General features: G+C 54.3%; 1 pseudogene; it reads left to right on the top strand.

Annotated features, from left to right (window-relative positions):
* Positions 1-383: 383 nt before the first annotated feature.
* Positions 384-7615, top strand: LOC113930555 (annotated as a pseudogene).
* Positions 7616-7879: the final 264 nt, after the last annotated feature.

The raw sequence follows: 7879 nt of genomic DNA, 5'->3' as shown, positions 1-7879 counted from the left end.
CCCTGGAGCCGCCACTCTCAATTCTTAGATCTTCCTCCAACTCCCTGCCGGCTTTCTCAGGCCAGCGTTTTATTTCTTTGTCGTGAGGATTGGCCCCATCTCGACCTTTCCCAGAGGCCCCACTCTCTCCGGCAGTCTAGCACTGGAAGCCTGGGAGGGAGCTCCTCCCCAGCGCCCCCCCCAGGCCCCCCGGCCGTGACCTCCGATGGGAGGCAGAGGGCGCAGCAATTCCGGAGTGAACCGAGCCGGCCGCGGGGCAAGGAAGGCCTAGGGCCTAGATGGCAGATTGCGGCCCTGGTGGCCACGGTATTTTTATGAGCATGCCTGTTGCCCAATGAAGCATTCCCGGGCCTTCGACTCAGCCTCTCAAGACCCTCAAAGCCATGCAGGAGGCCCACGTGGGAGGGGCCCGGACATCCGGGCCTGGAGTTCCCACCCCACTGACCAAAGCGCCGGCTTCCAGTTGCCCTGCAAGGTGAGGCTCGGAGTCCTGCCCTCAGTGAGGGTCTGGATGCGATGTTTCTAGGGGTCTTTAGAAGGAGACTCGCTGAGGAGGATAGGCTCCTGAGTGAAGGCGGAGGGCTGCAGAAGCGGAAGAGCCAAGGGAGCTCCGTCCTGCCCCCCAGGGTTGCCAGTGCGACCCCCCCTCCGCCCCCGTTTGGCTCTAGTAGACCCAGAGTGGGCTCAGAGCTCGGAATGGAGGGCGGTCCTGGGCGCTCAAGAAGGGGGGTTTCCAGGGTCCCTGGGCTGCTATCTGCTTCTTGCCTGCTCTCTCTCCAGCCACCTCTGCCTCCCCACTCACCCCAATAAAGTTCCCAGCCTCTTCCTCCAGCCCCACCTCCACAGATCCTTTACTCCTTTCGGGAATATAGGCTTTGATGCTGATCACTGTGATAGCAGTTAACAGGAGTACAGAGGACAGAGCCCAGTCGGTATGCCGCCCCCGAGTGCATGGTGATGGGTTCAGCCTCCTTGAGTACACTAGGATGCATTCCTATTATGACGCTAAATCACGTTTATTGAGCCCTCCCATGGGCCTGCCATTGTTCTGAGCACGGTTCATGTATAAGCACATTTACTAAGCACAGCAGTCCGGGGAGGTCAATCATTATTAGCCCGTATTACAGGTGAGGAGACTAAAGTCCCAAGAGCTCAAGGAATGTGCCCAGGGAGCATAACTAGAAAGGGTCTCTTTTTCTTTGCTAGATCATTGCATCCACACACGACCCTCTGATGAAGGTTCTGTTATCCTCTCTCTCCAAGTGAGGAGCCTGAGGTCCAGGGAGGCCGTCCTGCAACCAGGAGGGGCCGTGCTGAGCATCCCACATGCAGCTCTGCTCACCTACTCCTCAGCCCATCACTATGGAATGGGCACCACTGTTGCCTCCATTTCACAGATGAGAAAACTGAGGTTCAGGCAGGTCAAGTGACTTACCCAAGGTCCCCCAGAAGGCAAATGGCAGAGCTGGGATTTACACTGGCTTCTATTTGACTAAAAAGCCCATTCTCCCACTTCCGTGTGCCAAGATGGAGGGGCCAACATCAGGGAGATCAGGAATAAGAGAGGACAGACCAGAGTTCCTCACAGCCGTCTTGGGTGCAGTAAACTGGCCCTGGGCAGCCACCCAAGAGTCTGGCCAGACCCCCTCCCCCACCCCCACACAGGACAAAGGCCATGTGATGAGGGAATGGGGTCACTGAAGGCAGTAGAACCAGCCGGTCAACAGGGTGGACTGATGAGTCTGACATAACTTTCTCTAGTTTTCTCCTTTCAGTTTTCCTGTGTCTTCCTGTCTCAGGTGTATCTCTTAAAACAGCACAGAGCTGGGTTTTGGTTTAGTTTCATCCAGCCTAACAATCCTTGCCTTTTTTCAAATCAGCTTTATTGAAGTATAATTTACATACAGTTAAATTTGCCCTTTTGAGGTGTACAGCTCAATGATTTTTGATAAATGTCTTGTAACCATCCCCAAAAGCAAGATATAGAACATTTCCATCACCTCCCCCAATTCCCTCATACCCTTTTGAAGTCAAGCACTCCCTCAAGCCCTGGTCCCTGGCCCCCACTGGTCTGCAGTCCCTGCTAGGATTTACTACAAACAGAACGGGCAGTGTATATTCTTTCGTCTGGCTTCTGTTGTTGCTCAGGATAGTTTTTGAGATTCATCCATATTGCTGTGCATGTCCGCAGTTCGTTCCTTTTTATTTCTGAGTAGTACGCCAGTGTTTGCCGAGATCCCAGTTTGTTTAGCCACACCCCCGCTGGGTCCTTTCCAGCTTTGGGCCCTGATGAATAGAGTGCTCTAAGCATTAACATACAGGTTTTTGTGTCAGCGTGCTCTCATTTCTGTACCGACCAAGGAGTGAGATTGCCTTTTTCTACCGTTGACTTTTACCTGTAGGGTTGAGTTGATTATGTTGGTGGTGGTTGCTACGTGTTTGGATTTGTTCTTGCCGGCTTATTAAGTGCTTTCTATCTGCCTTGCTTTCCAAATTTCTCTTTCTACCCCCCCCCCCCCCCCCCCCCCCCCCCCCCCCCCCCCGCCCCGCACCTTCTATCAGCAAAAGTTCAGGGCAAGATGCAGAAAGGGATTTTGTAAGCATAAGAAAGGGAGTCACAAACACAGCCCCTGGAGGGGCCCCGAAGGGTGTGTTCTGGGCAGGGTCCGCAGCTCCAAACCAGTTTCCCTAAGGCGCTGCTACCTCTGTCACCATCAGCAAGGCGGGGAAATAGGCGGCCACCAGGGCAAATGTTGGGTTCAAGAAGATAACCCCACAGCCCTGAGTCAGGGATCAGCCAGCTAGGACCAGGAAATCACTGCTGCCAAGTGGAACGCTGATGCCGAAGCCCCATGCTTCCTTGGCCTTGATACCGAGCGGAAGAACAGCTGTGAGTAGCAGAAAGGTGCTCTGCTTTTCCTTCAGCCTCTTCCAGATTTCAGGTGCGTGCACCTAACGGCCAAAATCCAACTTGCCTCCCAGAGCCTGGCTGGCTATGCGCAGTCTGGGAAATGCCACGCTTGGGCAGGAAGTTCAAAAGCACATTAAAAGGAGGCCCCAGGGACGCCTGGGTGCCTCAGTGGGTTGAGCGTCTGCCTTGGGCTCAGGTCATGATCCCGGGGTCCTGGGATCAAGTCCCACATCGGGCTCCTTGCTCAGTGGGGAGGCTGCTTCTCCCTTTCTCTCTGCCTGCCCCTTCCCCCTGCTTGTGCTCGCTGTCTGACAAATGGATAAATAAAATCTTAAAAAAAAAGGGGGGGGGGGAGGTCCCAGCCATTCCCTCTGCTCTTGGTCATCATTTAGATAGATTGAATTTGTGTTCTTGTTTCATTTTCCTTTCTGTTTAGAAGCGCTGTATGAATTTTTTTAGTAGTTACTCTAGCTATTTTAATGTGCATTCTTTTTTTTTTTTTAAGATTTGTATTTATTTATTTGACAGAGAGAGACACAGCGAGAGAGGGAACACAAGCAGGGGGAGGGGCAGAAGGAGAAGCAGGCTTCCTGCCGAGCAGGGAACCGGATGCGGGGCTCGATGCCAGGATCCCAGGATCATGACCTGAGCCGAAGACAGACACTTAAGGACTGAACCACCCAGGCGCCCTTTAATGTGCATTTTTAATAAAGCTTACAGTTAATCAATATCTCTGCTCTGGTGGTTTTAACCTATGGCCACAAATTCTTTGATGTTCCTTGCTTCTAGAGGTGGTGCCTCCTTTCCTCCTCTTGAGTCTGGGCTGGACTTGATGACTCATTTTTTTTTTTTAAGATTTATTTATTTGTTTGAGAGCGAGAGAGAGTGGGGGGAGGGGCAGAGGGAGAGAGAAGATCTCAAGCAGACTCCCCGCTGAGCGCAGAGCCCTACACAGGGCTCCGTCCCATGACCCTGAGATCATGACCTGAGCTGAAATCAAGAATCGGATGCTTGACCGACTGCGCCACCCAGGCGCCCCTTGAGGACTCATTTCTAATGAGCAGAAAGAAACAAAAGTGGTGGAGGGGAACTTTGGGGAGTCATGAAAGGCCCTGCTGCTTCCTCCTTGTTCTCTTTCCTGGATTGCTCTGTCTGGGACCAGTCAGTGGCCGTGTTGCGAGGGCACTCAGCAGCCCTCTGGCGAGGCTCCGTTGAGGCTCTTCTCACTGGGCCTGGCCACCCTCTGCCTCACTCACCAATGGCTCACCACCTTCCCCTCGCCCACACAGCATTCTAGCCTCTCAATTTCCTGACCTTCTTGTCTCCAAAGACCTTGACCTCACCTCAGCCTCCCCCCTCACAGTTATGCCTTATAGACCTCGTCATCATCCACAGAATTGCTCTGACATGTTAAGTTCCAAATGCCAATTCTGTGGGCCTGACTTCCAATCTGTTCTTTCCTGTTCTCCAGCTTCCTCCGTTCTGCCAGCCCTGCATTTGGGCTTCACAAGAGCTTTCCAGTCCCTCGACCCCTGTACCCGATCTATCAGATCTCACCGGGCCTCTTTCTTTTCCATGTCCCACCCATGCTTTTTACAGGCTCCAGTTTCTCCATTAACAGGGGGAATGAGGAATATCATTTGCATTAGTCAGGGCTCTCCAGTCAGACAGAACCAACAAGATGCATGTGTGTGAAGAGATTTATTATGAGGAATTGGCTCGTGTGACTACGGAGCCTGTGAAGTCCCAGGATCTAGTCAGCAAGCTGGGGAAAGTTCCAGTCCAAGGGCCGGCAAAGGCCAATGTCCCAGCTGGAGCAGTCAGGCCAGAGAGTCCCCTCTTACTCAGCCTCTTTCTTCTCTTTGGGTCCTCAGTGGATTGGATGAGGCCCACACGCATCAGGGAGGACAGTCTGCTTTACTCACTCTATGTATCCAAATGTTAATGTCATCCAGAAACATCTTCGCAGACACACCTGAGTGATATCTCACCAAATGTCTGGGCATCCCGTGGCCCAGTCCAGTTGACACAAAACGAACCGTCACAATGGTAGTCTCAGACGTGTGGACAGGAGCTCAGGCAGAGTCATACACCTGAGCTCTGGGGAGTGGGGACCAGGGTTTTAAGCAGCTCCTAGGGACCGGGTTATCCTATCCGCAGAGCCGACCTCTCACCCCTTAGCTGCTGCCCCGGGGTCTCAGCCCCTGCTGCTCCTTCCAGCAACCAACTCCGCTCCTCCCTCCTCTGCGTCTGTCTTTGCTTCATGTGGTTGCTTCTGCCTAATCCTAAGTTCTGCTTCCCCTTGGTTTCTACTGCTTCATGACAATGACATATTCCCTTTCCTCCCTGTGTCCTTTGGCTTCTAATCTCACTGTGGTTTAAGTAAGAAAGAAGCTTCTTGGCCCAAATACTCGCTGTCCTTACGTGGGAGGAGCCCTTGTGCAGGTAAACTGATTGATGGGCAAGTGACCAGTGCAAAGACTGGCTGTTCTTGGCCAGGTGCCTGCTCCTGGTCCAAGCAGCTGAGGCCAAGGTTGGGGCAGGCTCTGTGGTATACAGCGTGGCCATCTGCTATGGACTGAGTGTTGTGTCCTATGTTGAAGCCCTAACCCCTCGTGTAACTATATTTGGAGATGGGGCCTCTAAGAAAGTAATTAAGGTTAAATGAGGTCATAAGGGTGCGGCCTTGATCCAACAGCATTAGTGTCCTTATAAGAAGAGACAGCAGAGACTTCTCTGTCTCTGTCTCTCTCATTGTTGTATGACGACGCAGCAAGGAGACAACCATCTACGAGCCAAGGAAAGGGCTTTTGCCAGGACACCGACCTTATCAGAACTCGACCTGGGACCACCTGCCTCCAGGACTGTGATAAAGTAAATGTCTGTTGTTCACGCCACACAGTCTATGGTATTTTGTTGTGGCAGCTGGAGCCGACCACGACACCACCTATGTGTCAATCACCGGTTAGCGGTGCTTCCACGGCAGGGAGCCGTGGCTTGCTGGACATCTGGCTTGGCCCGTCCAGTCTAACCATGCTCAAGTCACCTCTTCTCTTGTGTTTCCTACACCCCCCTCCCCAGGCTTCGAACAGAACTGCCCATTTGGTGTGTGCAGCCCTCCCCTCCCCCACGCAGGCTGCAGAGAGTGCCGTTGGAGAGGGAGGCGCGCGGTGTCTGGCTGGGCGACGCCGGCCCGGAAAGACTGCAGTGCTTCGGCGCGCCTCAGCCGGCCTCCCTCTTCCACCCAGGCGCTCCCCCAGACTCGCTCCAAGTACCGTTGACTCAGAGAGGAAAGGGACAAGGGAAGCAGAGGCATTACTTTCTCTCCCTCCTGAAACGCCACTCAAATGACAGTGAATGACTGTGTTTTTTTTTAAAGATTTTATTCAATTATTTGAGAGAGAGCGCGCGAGCGAGAGAGCAGCAGACGGAGAGGGAGAAGCAGACTTCCCCGCGGAGCAGGGAGCAGGATGGGGGGCTCGATCCCAGGACCCTGGGGTCATGACCTGAGCCGAAGGCAGCCGCTTAACGACGGAGCCACCCAGGGGCCCCTGAATGACTCTTTAAAAGCAAACATTCCCAAGGACAAAAGCAAAGGAAGATGAGGTACCAGCCGCAGGCCGAGGGTGCTGAAGTCCCATGGCAGAGCTCATGCGGGCCTGAGGCGTCAGCAGGGGAGTCGAGGGGAGCAAATCTGTGTAAGAGGCAGCTGGACCCCTCCAGGCTGTCCCCCATCCCGGCAGAAGAAGTCCCTTCTTGGGAGATGATGAAACAAAGAGTGCCTTGGGGCGCCTGGGTGGCTCAGTTGGTTAAGCGACTGCCTTCGGCTCAGGTCATGATCCTGGAGTCCCGGGATCGAGTCCCGCATCGGGCTCCTTGCTCAGCGGGGAGTCTGCTTCTCCCTCTGACCCTCTTCCCTCTCGTGCTCTCTATCTCTCATTCTCTCTCTCTCAAATAAATAAAATCTTTAAAAAACAAAAACAAAAACAAAGAGTGCCTTGGCTGGGCAACACCGCGGACAGCTGGGGACGGGAGGACGAGGAAGATGAATACTTAACCTGCGCGCCACGCAGCCCTCTGGCCCTCCTGCCCTAGTCCGTTCGGGGGCCGACAGCCAGCCCCACTTTCACCGACTGGATGCTGGAGAGGAGTCACCAGCAAACGGCCGTCCGCCGGCTCTCCCCGCCAGTGGAAGGAGAGGAGAAGGGCGGTGGCCGACCGGCTGGCTGAGGGAGGGCCACAGCGCTCCGGCACGTATGCCATCAAGCTGTCTGACCGGGCCATGGACTTGGCTCGGCTCAGCGAGAACAAATCACGGTGCCCGATCTGCCAGGCCCGGATGCCCAGCAGCCCCTCAGTGCAAGAGCCTGACTGCTCGCTCCGCTCGCCTCTGCCGGAGGAGGAGGAGAGTTCAGAGGTCACCAACAGCGAGAGTCGTAAGTGTACGAGCTGTTCCACCCACAGCCCCCAGACCACCTGCAGAGGCTTGCGGATTCCGAATTCCATCCCCACCGCAGGCTAAGACCCAGGGTACCCCCAGTGATGAGCCCCCCCGAGCCCGAGCCCGAGCCCTCACCATGCCCACTCATCTACTGCAACGTGCAGCGCCGCGTGCGCACGCCCCGCGGGTGGAAGGCGGCGTCTCATGGGAACCAGCTTCGGTACTCAGGAAGCACGAAGATCCTGAGGGAGATGTGCGGGTGACAGTGATGTTTCCTGCCCCCCAACTCCCGCCCCCCAATAAGCATTCCCCTACTTCACATCCTCAGAAAAACACAATAAAGAGAGTAACGTTGGGATTCTCCACTAAAAGGGCTCAGGTACATCACCCTACAATGAAGGCCATAGTTGACCAGCCCACCGCTCCCAACACACATTCTTAAATATGAGACAACAGGCAAGGACCACTAGACATCCGAGAAAGCCTTTAGCGTGAAAGCATAAAAGACGGAGATCAAAATGAAGAGG

Source organism: Zalophus californianus, chromosome X (genome assembly GCF_009762305.2).
Source record: "Zalophus californianus isolate mZalCal1 chromosome X, mZalCal1.pri.v2, whole genome shotgun sequence".
Lineage (NCBI taxonomy): Eukaryota > Metazoa > Chordata > Mammalia > Carnivora > Otariidae > Zalophus > Zalophus californianus.
Note: the sequence above shows the minus strand (reverse complement) of the source record. Positions and strands in the feature narration are given on the sequence as shown.